The 23,413-nt window shown below is 39.4% G+C and overlaps 1 protein-coding gene across 28 annotated transcripts in view; it reads right to left on the reverse strand.

The window, feature by feature from the left end:
* Trpm3 (transient receptor potential cation channel subfamily M member 3) overlaps positions 1 to 23,413 on the reverse strand; it is an 843,949-nt gene that overhangs the window by 228,916 nt on the left and 591,620 nt on the right. The gene's annotated exons all lie outside the window — the stretch shown is intronic.

A 23,413-nucleotide genomic window follows, 5' to 3' on the forward strand; every position in this document is an offset into this window, starting at 1 on the left:
CTAAGCTATTCATTCCAAGCCCTAAGACATTACTGACTTCAAGTAAAAATTCCTCTAATATCAGCATTGTTATATGTGGTTCAACTTAACGTATTTAAGAGAAGTATTAAAAACAAATGTCAGGCCGGGGATTTAGCTCAGTGGTTCCGGCGCCTGCCTCGCAAGTGCAAGGTCCCGAGTTCGATCCCCCATACCAAAAAAACAAAAACAAAAACAAATATCCATGCAAAACATGATGAAATAGAAATTATACCATCAAGCCAAATTTCAATATCATCAGTGTCCACTGAATAATTTCCTTTCCTTCAATTTGGTATTACACAGTATTTTCTCCCCATAATACCTCAGAAAGTTAAAAAGTTATACAGTATCATAAAAAAGAGACCATCTTATATGGAACAAACACTTAAAAGATACCATCAAAGTTCAATGCCACTTCTGTGAATATGAACTTAAACACCAAATCTTTGGTCATATGAGTTCTATCTCTTATCCCTTTTGTCATGGTTTTATCTTATATCAAGAAGCTTTTTTCCAGTGACAAATAATAGTTTGGGGTTTGATTTCTTACTGCATTAGTAAGAGATTTTATTTGGTTTATATGACCCGTTTTACTTCTAAAATATGAGTACTTCAGTCCTGTAGGACTTTATTGGTTCCAAGTCAGAAAAGATGATTTTTTTCATAGTTTGAATTTTATCCTAAAGGAGTGGTCCAATATGCCAGTTATACAAAAACAGGTGCTGTTTAAATCCATATTTTAAAAATTGCAAACAAAAGGGTGATTGCTAATGAAGGAAGATGCCAAGATTTCTTTGTATTCTCCTCAGGAAATCAAGTGAAACAGTGGCCTGGGGTCCCCCTCCTTTTCTGTGGATGGGGAGGCTGTGAGAATCACTCCCTCAAATACAAGGAGCAGGAAGTGAAAGGTAGCGGTACTTCGCTTTGGCCCAGAGGCTCTCATTCAGACATGAGATCTCTCCTAAGCTATTTGGGTTTCTATGAAGGAGACACTTTGCCATTGCTGCTGAAGGAAGGATGTTTCTATTAAAAGCTGCTGCATAGGTTAAAGGCTGAATTGAAATGTTAATACAATAGCACACTTCTTTTAGGGGAGAATCTGTTGTCATAAAAATTCACTCCAATAGGGATTTGTATTTATTTTAATATGCTTTAGAGGAGCAGCATCTTTTCCAATGTCTAAATTATTTTATGATGTATTTCCCCAAATACTATTCTTTTTAATTTTCCCTTTGCTTTAGCACATGATCTCATACTGCTGACTTTATATCAATACCATGTCTTCTGTTTTATATCAAAGGACATATCTAGTCTCATTCTAGGATCTTCTAAGAGAATCTGGAATTTGCCATATTTTAACTCCTGAGCGTGAATTCTGTCAGCAGGTCTTTTGCTACAACTCATAGACCAAATGTGATCTGTTCAATGTTCTCATGGACTCAGGTCCTAGGATGGACCTTCTAGAATGTTCCATCTAGGGCAGTGGTGTGAATCTATGGCATGCTTGTTTTTTTTTTTAAAGATGAAAGGTGTTAATATGTGAGTATTTTTTTCTAAGCTAAAACTTCAATATTCAGGTTTAATTGCAGTATTGGCACTTTGTGATAAATAGGTTTTGGGTTGCAGTTTGAGCATTTGTCTCTAAATGGTTCACTATCACTGATCTAGAGTCTGTAGAACAACAAGCAAGATGGCTGGAAACCTCCCCTCCCTTTGAGAGGCTACATAGGTGCAAAGAACCAATTTTCACAGACTTATATGACAGTAATAAACTACCAGTTTATTTCTTGCTAATATAGTTGTCAGTGTATCAAAATATTAAAACTTCTAGAAATATGAACTGTTTTGAGGGTAAGATTTCATATATTTGGAATGAAACTGATTATCAACTAAGGTGATTAAAGCAAATATATTAATCTAGAGTTCAAGTGTAGTGCTTGAAATTGTGTAGTACACAGCATTATCTCTTTTTTCATAAGTGTTAAATATATCTATACCTCCACATTCTGCCCACTTTCCTCCAGTGATAAAATAGATTTTTCCCATAGACAATAAAAGGTGTTGTAGCCAAAAATAGAAGCATTATAACATTTTCTAGTTATAGGAGGTAATCAGACTATCCCTAAAAATTCCATGCTTAGTACTATTAATCCCTATACGTCAACTTTATTGGATCAATAACTAGCAGGTTGGTAAAGCAAGCTCCTAGGTGTGCCTGGGTAGGTCATGGAGGCCTGACCTTAGGTACTATGTATGGTTCCTTGCCTGTTCTTCTCTGGCATTGTTCCCCTTTTCTACTTCCAAGCTGCTATGAATTGAGCAGCTTCGCTCCACTATGTCCTTCTGCCATGAGGTTTCTCATTGGAGCCTGCTGACCATGGGCTGAATCTCCTGAAACCATGAGCTAAATTAAACCTCTCCTCTCTTGAGTTGTCAGTGTCAGAAGTTGTGTCTCAGTGATGAGAAAGCTGACTAATACACTTAGTATAAATTATCCTTGCTAAGATATAGTCACGTTAAGCTTTCTGTCTAGTCATGTACCTACACACATTGCCTGTGTATGTGGGTAAAGAAAATGTCAAATAATGACTATGACCCAAGCGATGGCCTGTTTTCTAGAGGCAATGATAGTAGAATATGCTTGTGAATCTGATGAGGGCTAATGATCCTTTCTTCAGAAAAGTAAATGGATAGACACAAAAACATTTCAGTGTAAGTTCAAAGGGTTCATGGATGCTTAATGCCTATCCACAAATATCTTGATAGTGGGCTTTATAAGATAAGAGATGTAGTAAAAACCTCACCTTAATTAAACATGTCCATGAAGTTGTAAAGAGCATCAGTTTGTGTTATTTATGCAGCTCACTGAGGCAAGTTCTGGGATAGCCTTTCAAACAAACTTCTGTGTACAGGATAACTGCATCCCTTCACCACTGACTAGTTTTATTGACTAGTTAACCCTTCTAATGGGAGCACTGACAGCAGGATGTGGCTCTTCCCTCCCTAGCTCTACCCATCCCTCTCTCTCTCTCCTTTGTTTTATTTTTTTTTCTGCTCACACTTTTCTAGATTACATTTTGGACAACGGATATTTTAACAATCTCTAGAAATATTCCCAAATTTACAATTTAGAATCTATGGGATATGACAGTACACTTTTACTAGTGACACACACAAAGAAATATTTTTGGAATTCCCTGCTGGATTCACTGAGCTCATTGCCATTTTCTTTATGACCTAGAAAAAATTCTGTCAGTTCCTTTAAAGGTTCTTGCAAATGTATGCCTTACTCAGCTAAGTCCATTCTCCCCCCATTTACCCCTGGAGAAAGTTATTTAGATTTACATTTAAGAGTATATCTGTTATTCAGGAGAAAGAGTTTATCTAGATCCCTAGGGAACCATATATATATATATATATATATATATATATATATATATATATTTTAACAAATTCTTGTTCTTTGGTTTTGGGGAAAAGTAGGTTAATTCCTTAGTTGATTGCAATCATTTTTCATTTTCTTCACTAACCAAGACTTGAAGTAGTTCTTAGCGATTTCCATTACAGTTTAATTTTAAAGCAATCTTTAAGTTGCTTTAAGGACAAAAAAGCAAGATGTTTGCCACACTCTTCTTGCAATTTCAGAATTGGAAGCATCCTAGTAAACAAAAATGTGAGCTTGTGGTTTGGCAGCAGCATTCTACAGGGTTCTATGTTGACCTCCAGCCTTTGGAGTATATATGGTACTCTAATTCTTGTAGACTTGTCACATCTCATTCAGACTGCTGTGCAATTTAGCTGGGGCCTCAGTAAAATGGAAAGTGACTAAATTGTGTTAAACAGACTGGGCTAGGCATTGTCAGGGAGATGGCTGGCAGGAACAGAAGAATGCCTTAAAATTCCAAATAGTTTTTTTTAAAAAAAGAATTGATCTCTTCTGGCATGAAGCCATAATCTATGATGAGTTCAGGTACTTGGGGAGACATTTGATATGTGTAGTGAAATGCCTGGATAGTTGTTCAAACAGTGTGGCTTTATGGCAAGATCCTCAAACATGATATAAAGTGCTTATGGGCCTAAGGGATCCTTTATTTGCTCTTGAGAAGTGGTTTGTGTTTACATGAAGATGTAACACACAGATTGTTCTTTACCTAGTTCTCAATGAACTCAGCCACAGATTATGATTATGGCAGTATAGACCATCAAGAAAGGAGGTTCTCACTTCATGAGTGAGGTGAATTCCTGAAGACCATTCCAAATTCAAGACCAAGTCTCGACACATATTTCTGTTTACTAGCAATAACATGGATGGAGTTAATTCCTGGCTTTGCCAGCTCTGGATTACAGGACTTTTTTTTTTTTTAATTAAATTCTTTTATTGGTACATTGTAGGTATACAACACGATTACATTTCTCATTGGGAATTGTACCTTTACATAATGCATCTTGGTTCTTATTTTTTCCCCATTCCTAGCCCACACTTCCCTATTTACAAAGACTTTATTTCCATTTTTTTCCATTTCTCATCGTTTTTCCTTTCCCTTCTTTCCTTTCCCCTGCGCCTCCCACTACCCCTACCCCTTTGGACCTTTTCTTCCTATATTACATTATCGATTATTCATTCTAATCATTGGTACATTTTAGGTATACAATATAATGACATTCATCACTGGAAATTTGCAACTTTACATAGTCTCTCTTGGTACTTATTTTTCACCCTTGCCCAGCCCTCCCTTCAACCCCTCCATTCCTCCCTATTTACAAAGATTTTGTTCCTATTTTTCCATTTTCTCACATTAATCCCATTCCCTTCTATCCTTTCCCCTAGCCCTCCCACTTCCTTCCCCTTTGCCCCTTTTCTTCCTATTTCACATTACCTATTATACATTTAGTCCTTATTTACACTTTCAGTTTCTCACACCAGAGAAACTGTTTGGTATTTATGCATGTGTGTCCTATTTATTTCACTTAAGAGTATCACCTCAATGTGTATCCACTTAGCTATAAATGTCTCTAATTTCTCAGTTTTATGGCTGAGTAGTACTCCATTTCATTAAAAAACCACATTTTCTTTATCCAGTCTCCAGTTGATGGGCATTTGGGCTGTTTCCAAGTTTTAGCTATCACAAACTGTGCTGCTATGAACATGGGTGCACATATATCACTCTGGTATGATTCTTTTAATTCTTTGGGGAAGATCCCCAGCAGGGGAATAGCTGGGTCAAATGGGACTTCCAGTCCTAGTTCTTTGAGGTATCTCCATACTGATGTCCACAGTGGTTGCACCAGTCTACACTCCCACCAGCAGTGGAGCAGGGTTCCTCTTTCCCCACAGCCCCACCAGCATTTGTTATTCATTGATTTCATGATAGCAGCCATTCTTTCTGGAGTGAAGTGGAATCTCAGCATTGTTTTCATTTGCATCTCTCGAATGACCTGTGATGTTGAACATTTTTTCATATATTTATTTGCTATTTCTACTTCTTTGTCTGAGAAATGTCTGTTCATTTCAGATGCCCATTTTTGGATTGGGTCTTTAAATGTGGGAGGTCTGATCTTTTTAAGTTCTTTATAGATTCGAGATAGTAGACCTTTGTCTGAGGAAGAGCAGGTGAAGATTTTTTCCCACATTGTGGGTTGTCTCTTCATACTGCTGGTGGTTTCTCTTGCTGTGCAGAAGCCTTTTAATAAGAAGAGATCCCACTTGTTTGTGGTAGTTCATGGGCAACTGAGGTTTTGTTCATAAAATCTTTTCCTACACTGATGTCGTCAAGGGTTCTACCTAACCTCTGTTCCAACTGGTTCAGAGTTTCTATTTGAATATTTAGATATTTAATCCATTTTGATTTTAGTTTAGTGCATGGTGAGAGATACAGGTCTAGTTTTAATCTTTGGCAAGTTGAAGCCCAAGTTTTCCAGCACCATTTATTAAAGAGTTTATCTTTCCTCCAGTGAGGGTGTTTGGCTCCTTTGTCAAAGATGAGATGGCTGAGTGTGTCTGGCATTGTTTCTGCATCTTCTAATCTGTTCCACTGGTCCTCAAGTCTGTTTCTTTGCCAGTACCATGCTGTTTTTATCATAGTAGCTTTGTAGTAGAGTTGCAGGTTGGGGATTGTGATACCCCCTGCCATGTCTCTGTTACCCAGAATTGCTTTTGCTATTCTGGGTCTCTTCTTGTTCCAAATGAATTTTTGGATTATTTTCTCAAGGTCTATGAAGTATGCTGCTGGGATCTCAATTGGAATTGCATTAAATCTATATAGCAGTTTTGGAAGTATGGCCATTTTCACTCTATTAATCCTTCCTACCCAGGAACAGGGGATGTCTGTCCATTTTCTGATATCATCTTCAATCTCTCTTTTCAGAGTGCCATAGTTTTCAGAGAAGAGGTCTTTGATTTCTTTCATTAGGATGATTCCTAGGTATTTCAGGGTTTTGGATGCTATTGTGAAAGGAATTATTTGCCCTATTTCTCTCTCAGTGAGTCTGTCATTCGTGTAGAGGAAAGCTATTGATTTTTGTGTGTTGACCTTGTAACCAACTACTTGACTGAATTTGGTTATTAAGTCTAGAAGACTTTTGGTGGAGTTTTTGGGGTCTTCTATATAGAGTATCATGTCATCTGCAAATAATGACAATTTGACTTCTTCATTACCTATCTTTATTCCTTTTATTTCTTTCTCTTGTCTAATTGCCATGGCTAATGTTTCCAGAACTATATTGAACAAGAGTGGTGATAGTGGACATCCTTGTCTTGTTCCTGATTTTAGTGTGAAGGATTTCAGTTTCTGACCATTTAGTATGATATTGGCTGTTGGTTTTTCATAGATGGCTTCTATCAGTTTGAGGTAGAGACCATCTATTCCAACTTTTTGTAGGGTTTTTATCATAAATGCATGTTGGATTTTGTCAAATGCTTTTTCTGCATCTATGGAGATAATCATATGGTTTTTGTCCTTGGCTCTATTGATATAGTGTATTACATTAATTAATTTTCATATATTGAAACATCCCTGCATCCCTGGGATGAATCCCACTTGATCAGGGTGTATGATCTTCTTGATGATCTTCTGCATTCTGTTTGCCAGTATCTTATTAAGGATTTTTGCATCTATGTTCATTAGTGAGATTGGCCTATAGTTCTCTTTTTCAGTTGGGTCTTCCTCTGCATTGGGGATCAAGGTGATGCTTGCTTCTAGGAATGAATTTGGGAGTATTTCTTCCCTTTCAATTTCACTGAAGAGTTTCAACAGTAGTGGCAGCAGTTCCTCTCTAAATGTCTTGTACAATTCAGCAGTGAAGCCATCAGGGCCTGGGCTTTTCTTAGTTGATAAGTTTTTAATTACATTTTCAATTTCATTGGTTGATATTGGGTTGTTCAGAATTTTTAGGTCTTCTTCGTTCCACTTTGGTAATTCATATGTATCTAGGAATCTGTCCATTTCTTCTGTGTTGTCCATCTTATTGGTGTATAGGTTCTGGAAGTAGGTATTGATGATCCTCTGGATTTCTGCTGGGTCTGTTGTAATTTCACCCTTTTCATTCCTAATTGCATGGATTTGGGCCTTATCTTTCCTTTTTCTGATAAGGTTGGCTAAAGGTTTGTCAATTTTGTTGATTCTTTCGAAGAACCAACTCTTGGCTTCATTGATTTTTTTGTATCGTTCTCTTAGTCTCCATTGCATTGATTTCTCCTCTGATCTTTATAATTTCCTCCCTTGTATGAGCTTTGGGGTTGTCCTGCTCTTCTTTTTCTAGAAGCTTGAGGTTCAGCATCAGGTTGTTTAATTGGGCTCATTCTGTTTTCCTAATATGTGTATTCACTGCTATGAATTTCCCTCGTAAGACTGCTTTCATTGTGTTCCATAGATTCCGATATGTTGTATTGTCATTGTCATTTAATTGAAGGAACTGTCTGATTTCTTCTTGAATTTCCTCTGTGACCCATTGGTTATTCAGAAGTGTGTTGTTCAATTTCCATGTGTTTATGAAATTTTTTGAGTTTCTTTTGCTATGAATCTCCAATTTCATGGCACTATGGTCTGATAATATACAGGGGATAACTTCAGTTCCTTTGCACTTACTTAAACATGTTCTATGTGTGAGTATGTTTTCTATTTTGGAGAATGACCCATGTGCAGCTGAGAAGAATGTGCATTCTGATTTTGTGGGGTGGAAGACTTTGTAACCATCTGTTAAGTTCATTTGTTCAAGAGTTCGATTGAGTTCTAGTATTTCATTCCTTATTTTTAGTCTAGTTGATCTATCTATTCATGACAGTGGGGTGTTGAGGTCCCCCACTACAATTGTATTAGTGCATATATGACTTTTCATGTCCGTTAGTATTTGTTTTATATAGTTGAGTGCACTAGTGTTTGGTGCATAGATATTTATGATTGTCATCTCTTCCTCTTGGATTGTTCCCTTTACAAGGATGTAGTGTCCTTCTTCATCTCTCTTAATCAGTGTTGGTTTGAAATCTATTTGATCTGCAAAGAGGATAGCTACTCCTGCTTTTTTTCAGGTTCCTGTCGTATGCAGTATTGTTTTCCACCCTTTAACTTTCAGTCTATGAGTTTCCTTTTGAATTAAGTGTGTTTCTTGTATGCAGCATATTGTTGGATTTTGCTTCTTGACCCATTGTGCCAGTCTATTTCTTTTGATTGGTGAATTGAGACCATTAACATTGATGGTTATAACTGAAACATATTGACTTGTCATTGTCATGAGTTTTTCTTTTTGTTGGGTTCTCCCCCTTTACATTTAATTTCTTGTCATGCCAGATGGGTTCATTCTGCTTTGCTTCCTGGAGTTGTGATCCTCAATGTCTGTTCCTAGTATATTGTGTAAAATTCTTTGGAATGCTGGTTTGGTATTCATGAAGTTCCTAAGGTGCTCTTTGTCATGAAAGTATCTTATTTCTCCATCCATTTTGAAAGATAGTTTTGCAGGGTACATCAATCTGGGTTGGAGGCTGTTTTCTTTTAGGACTTGGAATATGTCACTCCAAGCTCTTCTTGCCTTGATGGTTTGTGTTGAGAAGTCTGCTGTGATTCTGATGGGCTTTCCTTTGTATGTGATTTGTTTCTTTTCTCTGACTGCTTGGAGAACTTTGTTCTTCTGTTGTGTTTCTGGAATCTTAACAATTATATGCCTATGTGTAAATTTTTTTTGATCAAGGCTATTTGGAGTCCTATATGCCTCACTTATCTATATGTCAAGCTCTTTTCCCCTGCTTGGGAAGTTTTCTGCCATTATTTCTGTGAAGAGATTTTTTATGTCATCTGCACTGTCTCCTGTTTCTTCATTGAGCCCAATCAGTCTTATGTTATTCTTCTTTGCATCATCTAGCAGTTGCTGGATTGATTTCTCATGTTCCCTTATAATTTTGAAGCAATTTTTCTTTTCCTGGTCACTAATTGCAATCTTATCTTCTATATCTGAAATTCTGTCCTCACATTGGCTCATTCTGCTGTGTAGACTTTCAGTGGAGTTTTCATGTCCTGGAAATCTATTTGCATCTGTTTTATGGATTCCATTTGTTTCTTATGTTGGGATTCCATCATGTTCCTCAGCTCCTCTCTAGATTTATTAATCATGTCTTGCAATAGGGGCACAATTTCTCCTGTTATCTGAGAAGTTATTTCTGATTTCATTTTTTTCCAGATCCCCTTTTGTTGCCAGTTCAGTGGGTCCAGGTGGTTGAGTGTCAGAGTGTTCCATCTCATTTCCCTTTGGGGTTGCTGTAGGTGATCTGGAAGTCTGGTTTTGAGACTTATTTACATGTTTTCTCGTTTCGACTGGGGCGGGCGGCTGTTAGTGCCTGCACGGATTATCTCCTCTGAGCTGGGAGAGGTGGGACAGGGGCCAGGAGCAGCAGTAGGGATGGTGACCCAAGAGCCCTTTCCTGTGGCTGGGAGCAGCGGGAGGGATGGTGGCTGGGAAGCCCCTACCTCTGGGCCAGGAGCAGCGGGACTCAGTACCTTGGTCTGGTGGTCTGGTGTCCTCTGCGTCTTTGTCGTGTGGAACCAGGTGGCTGCCTGTCTGCAGCGGGGTGATTCAGCATCTTCTACGTGACTTGGGACCTCGGTAGGGCATGCACAGACCTGCCTGTCTGCAGCGGGCTGATTCAGAGTGTTCCACACAACTGGGGACCTCGGTAGGGTGTGGGCGACATGGCTCTTAATAATTTAAAAGTTTGTCTAGAGAATTCATGTGTTTAAAATAATGTATATTGTGAGACTTATCAATATGTCTTTTAGTCTATGGTATTATTTTTGCCTGCTTATAACTTGCATAAAATTAAAAAGCATTGAACATATCTTCTTCATCCACCCTTCTATTGGAATGGCCTGGGCTTTGATTCTACCACTAGATGGGTTTATGAAAACTACAGAAACCTGGTAGTTGTGCCAGACAATCCTTAAAAGTTATTCTTTCTCACTAAGGTAAAGATGTTTCTTACAATGAGAAATAGTCCCAGTTTTGAATGTATGAATAGTTGGTACAAATGTGGAAATATTTTAGACAAAAAAATCTTTCAATATATTTTTGCAAAAAGGAATATTAGACATCTTTGAGCTACGTGGAAGTAGAGTGAATCCAAGGAAATATCTAGTGGTGACATAAGAAAGAATGCATCTTGTTTTAAGAGTAATATCTCTTATATTTTCTATAAAAGCAGATGTTTTATTGCCTTCATTTTTGGAGGTATGATACATTATCTACTGCAGATGATATAACTACAACTGGAATGTGTTTGACCTTATTCTTAAATGGACATAACCCAGATATTTTTCAGTGTATCTTGGTGATGTACCCAAATCTGATGCAGTCCAATCCTGTGTGCTATTACTACACATTCTTGCATCTAACTTTATGCTTAAGAAAGCGTCTGGAAACATAAAGTACCACATAAACTATTAAGTAGTCAAAATAAAACCACATGCAATAAGATGCTTCACTTATAGGTATTTATGGATCTTTAGAAGAGAGGAAATTCCTTTAGTAGGAGAGAGGGCCAGGGCCTTTCCTTGAGGTTGGTACTTCTTAAGGTTTGTGTTTTCAGCCCACTTAGAACTAAGCAGGGATGAAAATAATGTAAATTTCTTCTATTTTTTTCCTATTGTTACCAGTCTACAGCAACTCTTATTGGTATTTAACTTAATGGAATTCTCCATATGCAAGACTTTCATATTTAAAGCCAGTATCAGTCCACCAGAATAAACATGCTCATATATTTTATCCTGGAATGCGATATCTCAGCAAATATGGCTAGAGATGGGGTGTTGTCAAGATACTGAAATACAGGATTTAGATTAATGGGAATACCTCCAACAGACAGTGATAAAATGTGGAAAGCTAATGCATAGCATTTCTTATCCTTCAGACTGAGAATGTACAATCTAATGAATTAATATGTGTTATCAGTACAGTCAAACTAATGTATGTCGTGCATTAACAGCACTCCAGGCATTTTCACAGGAAGTCCTGCACTAGCCCCTACCAGCAGTCTTTTGTTTGGATATTGCCTTTTTGCTTTGTTTTCCCATTTAGCAGTCAGAGGCCAAAGGACAAACTAGGGAAGTAGGTGAGGAGTTGAATGGGAAATCTTGTAAACCAGCTAGAGAGTCATGGTGGAGGGTGTACTGGGAACACCCATCATGTCCCCCAGCCAGTCTCTCCTATCAGAGTCAACCTACACACAGCACTGGACAGGTGGCCTTTCAAAGCTCATTGGATGAGAGGTGGATACCAGACCTGCAATGGACCAGGTCTACCTGTTTGAAACTGGGAATGCAGATTTCTTCCCCCAGGTGAACAACTAGGAGGAGGTATACTTGGGGAGTGAAACCTCCGTTAGCAGTTGTTCTGCTGGCACTGTCTGAGGATGAATTAATGAGCAAAAATGTTGTGTGCAGGAAGCAAGTGGGTGCAGAGGGCATTATGGAGATCACATGGTCCAACTGATAGAGAAAAGTATGTGGGGGGAGAGAATGAATGAATTAATGAGTAAGACGGGGAGAGGAAAAGGGGACCGTAGTTTGCCAACCCTTCCTATAGATGTGTTGTTTCTCCCAGTGTAAAGAAAATAGTCCTTTATGTACTTTGAGTGTCTGCTTATTGCTCCCTGGCATTGCCCTCCTCAGCCTTACCTCTGCTCACTCTAGAATAGTCTCTGCTCATCCTTAACTGCCCTGAAGGTCTGCAGGGGCACTTCTTTAACCATGCAAACCCAGCAGGGGAGAGTACTTGTACTTGAGACTTTCTTGCAAAAAAGGACTTTGGGGTAGCAGAACTGTGGTTTTCTTGAAATGGGACTATAAGAGGCATGGAAGGAAAATGAATGCATTTCATGTTTAAGCCACAAGTATTTGTCATAAAAATACTTTGAAACATGCTTTTCTATTTTCTCATGCAGACTGACAATACTCTGAGGAAACCATATACTCTCATTTTGTATCCAAAAGGTTGAAACTTTCTGCTTTTGGCTAGGTGACCTCTTGTACCACCTCCCCAGTGCCTTCTCTGGCTAAGTCTTTTGAGTTGTGTGGGTTGGAAAGAGATGTAAATACCAAATAATAAAATCCATAAGTCAACTCTAAGTGTATCATATGCTTACAAACTATTTTAGCTTTTGACATAATCAATGGGAACATTTATTCCCAAATGGCTGGACAACTCTGATTGAAATATTCTGCAATTAATGTCAATGCACTAGCAGGCCACTCAGGCAGCATTCCTGTGAATAATCTCAATAGAAAGGGGATGTCCAATCCCATGGGCTGTGAGGCAAGTATTACTTTCATAAAAGGAAAAAAGCCAGCATTAGTTTCTTTGGGGCCATTGTTTGGAAGCTGAATGTTTTAATGTAATTGATCTAGGTCTACAAGAAAATTCTCTCAAACAAAGCTATAGTCTTAGTCTCTGCTCTTTTCAAAACCTACATGAAAAGGCTGACTTTGTCTTCTCAAGTGTAAGGTAACCAGAGTGGTTCTAATTCATTATACTTTATAATATTGCACCTACTCTCCCTTACAAATGTGCCAGGGTCTAAGTCCACAGCCCATGCATTTTCTTTGGCTTCTTGGCAAAATTAGCAAAGAGCAAAAGCAGCTAAGGGAATTATGGGCTGCAAAACCACAGGAAGATCTAGCCTATGATTCAGGGAAAAGCTGGGAAGGGAAATGATAGAAGTGGTGGAGATGTTGCTGGTGGTAATGTGTATTAATTTGCTTTTCCCAAATTATAATTTTTCTTTTCATCTGTAGGGAAGCTGCAATTACTTCTCTCTGCCCCAAATGCAAAACATTCTTCTTCCTTTAAGGAATGCTTTCTTGTCTTCCTTTCTAATCCGTCTGTTCCCATGTTAAGGACAATTCTTCCTCAGGCTCTTATCTTTTATCCCCCTTAGACAGAATTCACCATTCTCACTAGTGTGATCTATTTTTTTTTTTTTTGGTACTGGGGATTGAACTTGGGACCTTGCACTTGAGAGGAAGGCGGCAGAACCACTGAGCTAAATCCCCAGCCCGTGATCTATTTTTTTAAAGCCCTTGCCAGTGAATATACTTTATGAAGTTGTCAATCAACTATGATGGTATAAAAAAATTCTCACGACAGCTCGCTTAACTTTTTTGTAGTTTTAGCTCATTAATGCCATGATTATTTCTTTTTCTTTATTACATAGATTGATCTTTATTTTCTTTTGTGGTGCTGGGGATCACGCTCAGGACCATGAGCCACATTCCCAACCCTGCGTAGATTTATCTTTGTAATTCCAGCATGCTATACAATGCTCTGTATGTAGTAGTCACTCACTAAAATCCAGGCTGTGAACACAAGGCAGGAAGACCATATGTTGAATTATTGCCCAGTATATGAAGACCTCTCATGGGATAAATAATGTAATTATTTCCATGGAAATTTTAAGTGTTTTACGACATGAGCAATTTTCCCCTCAGTCAACTTACCTGAGGGGCAAGGTACCAGGTTATGATTTAAATTCCTACACATTAAGGAATACCAATGGGTCACTGGTTTTTCTATAGACTGCTGAAATTGTTCCCTGATTTCTCTGCGTCCACAGAAATCTTCACACAACTGCACCACTCACAAATACAAATTTCTATAAAATTTTCTATAGAATTGTAATAAATTCCTATAAAATTTAGTGAGTCTCATTGTTTACAGAAGAAACGCCATACTCCTTCAGTAAGGCTCCCTTTTCTGTTCTGCAGCAACCTTCCTTTGCATCGTTCACCCTGCCTCACGTGCTCTTCTCAACCTGACCCCACTCCCACAGACTGACCTCACCATCCTCCTTGTCAGGTTATTTTTCAGCTTCCCTTTCGCGGTCCTCATGTAGAGAGGAGTGTCTTTCCCACACCTGTCTTCAGCAGGAAGAGTTTTTCCTATGCACATCCTTCCGAAACATTCTCCACCTCTTTATTCAGTCGGCCACCAGGTACATTTGAGAACAATGTCAGGCCTTTTTCTCAGGGCACCTGCCTGCCTAAGCAAACGACTTCCCAGGCCTTCAGAGGCCCTGCTCAGAAGATGTGCAGAGAGCTGAGGAGGTGGAGGCTCCCTGTGGGGTTCTGCATGCTTTTTGGTGTCACCTATCCTACTTGGCCATTGAACCTAAAGCCAGATCTGCCCTTCTATGCCCTATAAGGAATAAAAATTACATTTTGGGGTCTACCCAGTACCACTTTTATTTCTCAAAGTGTTTAGAATTTGCATAAAGAAGTAAGGTACTATTTATTTTAGCTCCTTAGAGACTCCAACTCAGAGTCTAGTTTCAATGTTTCTAAGCCCTGTACGATGCTCTCAGACACTATTAATTTTTCCTTTCTGGTCCCATGGCTCACTTTTTGCTGTTGTTGTTGCACTGGGGATTAACCCTAGAGCTTCACACATGCCAGGCCAATGATCTATCACTGAGCGACACCTATCCCTTTTCTATCTTATGAGACAGGGTCTCACTAAGCTGCCCAGGCTGGCCTCAAACGCATGATCCTCCTGTTTCAGCCTCCCAGGTAGCTGGGATTATAGGCGTGTGCCATGCACCCAGCCCATTGTTCACCTGTTAAAACCTGTGCTTTGGCAGTCATTTTATTCTGCCTTGCTTTAATGAGAGTTTTTGGTAGCTTCTTCCGACAGAGACTCCACCTCTCTTAGGTAACATTCTGATTCCTCAGTGCCTCAACACTCAAAGGTAGTTCAAACACTTGTGAATAGAACAAAAATATAATGCACAATACTTAGGATAGATCTCTTGGGACTCGTTCAACTGAAGGGACAGGAATATACTGACAGTTACAAAGGGACTGGTTGTCACATGTCAAAACTGTGGACGCGTCCATTGGAAAATGGCGGTGACGGACAACAGTCATCTGGGCGGCCCTGCGCTGTCTTCTCACAGGCCTTCACTGTCGGGCCCAGGCAGTGGTCAGAGACGAGCAGCAGGACCTTGGGGGTGCCCCCATGTCACCTGTCCATCTCGGTTACATCTGGAGAAGCCCAGATTCTCAGGGACTGGTACAGGCTATTTTGGTTCAGCTGTGCCATCCTTTAAATTGAAGCTTTGATATTTCCCAGAATTGGACCCAGCTTGGGGAACACAGTGTCTTGGCCCCCAGGGAGATAGATGTACACAAAGGTTTACATTCTTCCTTTCGCTGGAAGGATGCCCATGAAGCTATTATTTCCTCTGGCTGAAATGAATAGGAACTATGTGACTGAAATGGAAACCGAATTCTGTTCCCACTGAGGTGATTGATATGCTTTAGGAGCTAAGGTACAATGGGCAAGGATGGCCTTCAGTCACCAGAAAAGTCACGAATATAAAATTATATTAAAATTACATCATTATGTGTAAGACTAAGGAAAGGCATTATTTTGTTTTTTTGCTTTTTGGTATGGAATACTCTCTTTTTGTTTGTTTGTTTTTAAGAGCAGGAAAATTTATTGAGAGAAAGAAAGCTTCTAAGAGAGACAGAAGGGGGACCAGAAAGTGGGTTGCCCACCCACCCCATGGTTCAGAGATGTTTTATACAGCAAAGCCATGTGGTAAGGCGGGTACAAAGTGGGACAAAACTGTAAGACCCAATGGAAATTTCCAAGGTGGGCATGAGGTGGGACAAAACCACGACCAACCAATAAGATTACAAATACAGTCGCTCAGGTAATATTGATTAAATGGGGATCCAATGGGGAAACAAGTCATGTAGCAAGTGTACAAGGAATGAGCAAGGATGGAATGGCATTATTTCGGATCAGTCATTATCTGGATTATTTAGGATGCTGTTTTGTGGGTCTAATTTCTCACAGTTGAGAAAATTGATAGTTTTATTTGATTATCTGGGTATATTTTCCAAAGCTTTTTCAAATCTTTACTGTGACTAAATCCTCAGTGGGAAATATGGGTGACAACACTGTGGGGGAATCTTCTTCCTTTGGTTTCATATTTCCATGTGGAGGGTGTTTCATTAGTGTGACACAACTAGCCTCTGATTGTCCTTTTCTGTTCTTCTCATATAGAGCTGAATTACTGATTGGTGTGACTGTTGTCTCTTGATTGGAGAGGGCTGACTACTAAAAATCCTTCAGAGAGGTGAATTTAGTTCTTTCTTTTCCACCAGGACCAATGTTAGTCAGTGATCTTGGTGCAGAGTTGGGGTATAATGTCACAAACCTCTTCATGCTCTAACATTAAGAATTATAATGCTGCCCTTTCTGTTTGTGGTGGTCATTTTTCAGCAGCAGCTAATAAAGCTGAACCTCTGGTTCTGCTGTATGGGGATGAACTTATTTAAGTGCAAATATGGCTTTTTCTGAAAGATAATTTTTCTTGATTTTGTTATAGCTCCGCACAAGGAAACAATGGCAACATGTTAAAAAAGCTAATTACAAATGCAACCAAAAGCAAGTTCTTAGGAATTTCTGGCTTGCAGTGAAGGATTTAGTATAATGATATGCATTGAGAAAATTGGGCGAAGGCAGTTTCTCTTCCCTAGGAAGGAGCAATTGCTGAGCACCTACCTACAAGGTATACACCACTCAACAGGGCAGGGGTTATATGGTTGTTCAGCTACCCAGCAACCCCATGGTAGAGGTATCTTTATACCCATTTTACAGTTAAGGACACTGAGGCATCGAGAGTAAATTAAAGATTTCACAAACCAGTAATAGTCTGAGCTGGTTTTCAAGCAGAGATGTTAGGAAATAACAGCGCACTCTGTTCTCAGTTGTGTCACATAAGGGGTCATATAATTTATACAATTAGGACACATTAGCATCATTGATAACTGCTCTGTTATGACAGGTATAAACTGGGACTATTTCATCTCGGACAAGCCAGCGTGTATGGTTGCTCTACTCTTCTCATAAAGTCAAATTCATTTCTGCTAGTTTTTAAATAGATGCCAATCCCAGATATTTAAGAATGCCATGCCTTTGTTCACTGTTTCTTTGTTGCATTATTTCCAGCTTAGAAAGGCTAAGACTCAGTGTTCCCTCTGTGTTTCCTGGGATCGGGTTTCTCCCTCCAGCTAAACCACAGCTGTTCATTATCAGAGCTATTCCTGTTTCTGGATACACAGAGGGATGAACTCCAGGGAAGGATTAGATCATTAAGCAGAGGAAAGCAGCAACAATACAGCAGCACCTGCGTAAATCCAGTATAGGGGGGAACATATCAATTGAAAATTTTTCTCATGTTCTAGCATATCTGTGATGGTGCTGGAAATAAATCTCTGCTACTTTTCTTTCTTGGAAATAAATGCCTCATTACATTCTATCACCTAAACACATCCATGGCCCAGGGGCGTGCATTGGGTACTTTGGGTCTTTAATCACTGGAGTATTTGGCTTCATTTTTCTGCTCTGTCATATCTGTGTAAAGCAGCAGCTATGGCCTGGCTTTTTCCTGCTGCTGACACTAAAAATCTATTTGAGGGAAATAGTAAGAGCTAATTCCATTATCTCATAAGTAGGCTTTCCGAAGGTTATCAAGAAGAAAGTGGCACTTTAAAGTCTGATTCTAATATGTAAAAAAGTCTGTTCATTAAAAATTATCACAAGAAGGGGTGTAGATTTCAGATTTCCGGGCCTTCTCATCAGTATGTGGTCTAGGAAGAAGGCGCTCAATGTTAGCATGCTTCAGAATCAACTGGGGGAAGCCCTGAAGCACCCTGCTGGGTCCCGCGCCCATAGTTTCCAGTAGGACTGGAGACCTGAGATTTTGTATTTCTGATGAGTTTCCTAGTCATCCTCTTGCTGCTGGCCCATGAGCCACACTTTGAGAATCAGTATCGAGCATAAAGTTGAAAGGAGATTTTTTTTTCCCCCTATAAAAAGAAGTAAAATCTAGGATGTATCCCCTGCACCAAATAATGGCAAAAGTTCATGGAGGGGGATTGAAATGACCATGAACAATATGTTTCTAGAAGTCTGTTTTAATGTCTAAATGAGATATTAGCAAAATTTTTTGGGGGGGGGGTAAAGGGTCAGATAAATAACCATTGTCAGCTTTGCAGGCCAAATGCATTTGGTTGCAACTTTTCAGCTCTGCAATTATAGCACGAGAGCATTCAGAGACTACATGAAGAATAAGCATGGCTATATTGCAATAAAGCTTTATTTTCAGAATAGATGGCCCACAGGATTTGGCTCTTGGGCTGAAGATTGCCCACCTTTAAGCCTAACTAATATGGTAAAAGTGAGTCATTTAAGACAACACTGGTTAGTCTGTTAAACCTGAGTGCCTGTGGCCAGTGAGAAACTGATCAAATTGGAAACTGGAAGCCAAGCATTGGCACCCATTTTAGTTGTATGTGATTCATACGGAAAGATACACATTCTTGCAATTTAGCCCCTAAATCCAGGTATTTGGAACTATGTGCACATTTCAAATCAAATGTGTTCCCACTTACCCCATTTCAAATTTTCTAGTTAAAATTGCATTCATTCATTCATCTATTTGGTTTTTTTGAGACAGGGTCTCTCTATGTAATTCAGGCCAATCTTGAATTCACTATGTAGCCCAGGCTAGCTTTGGACTCACAGCAATTCTCCTGCTTCGGCTTCCCAAGTGCTGGGATTACAGGCGTGTGCCACCACACCTGGCTTACATATATATTTGGTATAGTCTGTGCTTGGTACTTTGCCTGAAAACTGAAGAACATATATAATAATCTTTATTATCTAGAATAATTTATTGGCTTATTGATTAGATTTTCTTTTCTAGTAGTTTTTCTCTCCTCTGTTAAAAGGGTCATTGAGGTGTCTATTTTGTGGTGGGATGGTTGTGTTGCTGGCTACAGCTGCTAAAAAGCAGAAGTTGCCTGAAGATAAACGGCCTGAATAGCTTTTATAGAAAAGAAAAAAAAAGCCAAAACTCATTAATGTCCTGAAGGGGAAGAAGAGAAAGGCAAGTGTCTTTGATTGGTAGAGAGGGGAGCAGGAGAGCCAGGGAAGAAATCGTCTGAGTCAGGGCCAGGAAGATGAGAGTCACAACATCCTGATTCACTGTCTTGGTTTCTCTCTCACTTTACTTGCTGCTCCTTCGATTCCTGTGCTGATTCCTCTTTACCTACCTGTGTATGATGCTAGCACCGTACCAAGATTCAGTTCTTGGTCCTCCTTTTAGCTTGTCTTCCCTACCACGCTACTTAACATTCAGGACCCTTCCCTAAATCACCTTTTCTGCCTTCTCTGCTTTACTTTTCACTTTATCACTATCCACCATACTGTATATTTTATTTCTACTTCTTTTCTATGTCCTTTGCTCCATATGTAAGCTCTATGTGTGTGGGAATTACCATACACACCCTATCTGAGGGCAACCGTTGTGAAGTCCACCATGGCATGCTAAACCCTGGGATCATGATTCCAGCTACAGCAAAGATCCCTTTGGATCTGTTTGGCCTGGGAGTGCCACAGCTGCCCACTTTAAGAGATCAAGCAGGCTTGGTCACTTGGTAATGGCCTTGGCTGAGGGAAGTTGAAAAGCCCTTTTCCAATTTTCCAAGCACCCTGCTAGGATGTGTCAGTAAGAGTAAGAGAGTATTTGCAGGGGTGCTTTTCTTAGGATCTCGAATATCACCCAGAAGTCTATGGGTTAAAGACTTGGTCCCCAGGATGGTGCTTTTGGGAGATGGGGAACCTTTAAGAAGTAAGGCCTAATGGAGGTCTTTAGGTTATTGCAGACAATCCCCGCAAGGGGAATGTAGGACTTCGGTCTCTTCTTTTTGTCTTTCACTTGCCTCCTGGCAAGAAAGTGAGCCCTTTTGCTCTGCCACATGCTTCTATGATGATGTATTATCTCACCTTAGGTCCAAAAATAACATGGCCAGCTGATCACGGACTATAACCTCTAAAACTGTGGCCCAAAATAAAGCTTTTCTCCTTATATGCCGACGATTCCAGGTGTTTCTAATAGTAAAGGAAAGTTGAGCAAGATGAAGTTGGATAGGGGGAGAATTCTAATGAAGGTTAAGATTGAATTTACCAAAAACAAATGGAAAGACTCTTGGAATTAGATTTACTTGAATTAAGAAAAGTTCTTATCGTGTGGTATTTCCTACACCCCTAAGTTGGCGAAAACCAATTCTTTTTGGGTTTGGTTTTGTTGACACGGGCTCTGTGGTCCAGGTCAGCCTCAGACTTGCTAGGCTGGCTTCACACTGTGTGCGTTTGAAGCCTCCCTTCTCAGGCTCCTAATTACGAACAATAGTGAATAGTCACAATGACAGTTCTTATTACTTGAATAATGAGAGTAAACCAAGAGAACAATGCAAATCTCACTCCATGCGTTCTAAGAAAATAAGACCTATAGGTGGAAATACAAGGGTGCAGTGGATTTTTCTCCTCCCCCGAATGTTCACATGAGCATGCCATATTCAATCACTGCTTGCTTAACCCTCTCTCCCAGGACTTCTCAATGAATCCTAATGTACCTCAGAGTCAGTCTGCACTTCGTATGTTCTCCTTCTGGGTAGAAAAGACGCTGCTAATGAGGAAGGGTTCAGCTCTGATTTGTTTGATGACCAGAAAAGCTGACTCTTCAGTCCTCACCTCCTTGTTTTGGCAAAGGCCCATTTGTTTTTTCGCTCTGCTTCTTTTCAGCAGGAGTTGCCCACAGCACCCTGCGTGGACCTAGAGCTGCCAAGGCTTGTTAGCGTCTTTGATTCCTCTGTCTGTGCTTTAGGACGTCAGTGTTTGCCTGTTGGGTTGTGGCATGCAGAACTCTGCTTTGCTTTTGAAATCTGACCTCCAGGCCTGAAGGGGCGGGGACAGCTGGTTCAGTAAGGGGAAAGGCTGCTTAGTTGTTTCAGCCAGAGATGCCCAGAGAGAAAAAATTCAGCTGTTTGGTTATCTGTTCATTATTAGGGCATAAAAATCTCTTTTTTTCATTTTTCTCAGGGTTAATGATCTTGAGCTCAGAGTTCAAGGTTAAAACATTTTAATTCTGTTAAAACCATGATAGCTTTATTAGTGATATCCAGGAGCACTATTTCCAGTCATTCATGAAGCCTATATGAATTGCACGTCACTAGGACATCCATTAATTTCAAGGGCCTGAAATGGTCAAAATAATAGTTTGAAGAGATTGACAAATTATAACTATTAGAAAGGGACTTTGAAGGATCATATGATAAATGTCCTGGCCTAAACCACTTTAAGCAAATTAAAATCACAGCCCACTTTTCTTTAAGACCCTTTGGGAATGAGATAGTGTATCATCTCTAAATATATCCAACTGTAAAATTGTTGCTTGTGGCAGAAAAGTACACATTCAGCACAAAATTTCCATTTATTTTATGTTTGTCTCTCTAAAATTAGCCATACATTTCTACTGAGTGGATTGATCCTGCTCTAGACTGAAAAAGCAGCTACAGGCAATTATCACTTTAAATAAGCAGGAGAAAATCGATAGTTTTTTTCCCTGTGTAAATAGAAATACTGAAGCCATGATGATATTGGCTGTTAAAAAAATATTCTTAGACTCTTTATAGTCATAAGATAGCAATCTAATAGCAATGTAATCAAATTCCACAGACTAAATGCTTCCGTGCCCATGAGTCAGAGGTAGTCTTTGCCTGTACATGTTCCCATTTACTTTTCCTCCTTGAGTCTATGTTATGTTTCTTTTCTAGCTTTTAATCTAAATCCTTCCATTATATTTCCATCAGACTAGAAACCAAAGCTAAAAGAAGGCCAGGAAAACCAAGTACTGATATTTATAATAGCAATTTATTGAGCAACTGCTCACATGTGTCAGGCACTATACTAAGCTGTCAGGATGATAAGATGGATAACATATGGGCACTGCTCTGTAGGAGGTCACAATCTAAGATGATGGTGGATGGAGCAGGTAGAGGGACAGATAATCACTCTCCCAAAGCAAGCAGTGCTATGACTGACAAAGATATGTGTAACAGAGCTATGTAGGAATGTGAGGATCACAAGCAGCATGGGGGTAGAGGATGCTTTTGACCTGAGATGTAGAGAGAACATAGGTTTTGGCCAGATCGGGATGGAGAGGATGGAGTTTCAGCAAATATAAAAAAGGGACAAAAACACATCCAGTTGGCCCTGTTATTTAAGAGAAACTGCAAATATCTTGGAATGGGTGGGACAGAAGGTACACATGAAACAACCGATGAAAAATATTTAAGGTCTGTTTGTTAGCAATGCAACAAGGAAGAGATTGTGTCCCATCAAGAAGGTCTCCGTTATCATTATGGGGATCTATCATATTTGACCAAGAAGAGTAATTTTGCTGATCTGGAGACCAAAATGCCAGTCAAATATTTGCAACCTAAATCTTTCTAATCTGCAAAAGGATCTTTGAGTTCTTCCCTGCATGTAAAAGTCCCTAAGGATCTGATTAGTATGGTAGTCATTTTCCCTACACAGACTTACTTCATTACAAGATGTGTCCTAGTCCCTGAACAAACAATTCCAATGTGGACAAGTCTCTTGGCTGAAAAAGACAGAGCGCCTAGCTTGAATAGGAAGAGGGTCAGGTAAGTAAGACACACAAACCCCAAGAACAAGTTTCACTAACATGTGTTCTTCTCCCCAAAGTTATTTTGACTTATGGTCTTTAGTGACAAAGTGACTTTTATTAACAAGCATGGCAAACTTGTGTCAAGTCATTTCATTAAATGAAGAGTGGCTGGGTTTCAACAGTGTTGTTTTCTTCATAGAAATTAATCTTCAGAGAGAAGACCCTCTAAAAGGCACGGGAAATTTTGAACAACATAGTCAGTTGAGAGCATCTGATAAGTGGCAATTTGCTCCGTCTCAAGTGAACAGATTATGGGTTTAGTACTTATAATTAATTTGGTATTAGGCCTTTTCCTTGACTGCTTGAGGCTGC

This window comes from Heterocephalus glaber, unplaced genomic scaffold, assembly GCF_053883595.1.
Source record: "Heterocephalus glaber isolate CG9 unplaced genomic scaffold, H.glaber_assembly_v1.0 deba00001481, whole genome shotgun sequence".
Lineage (NCBI taxonomy): Eukaryota > Metazoa > Chordata > Mammalia > Rodentia > Bathyergidae > Heterocephalus > Heterocephalus glaber.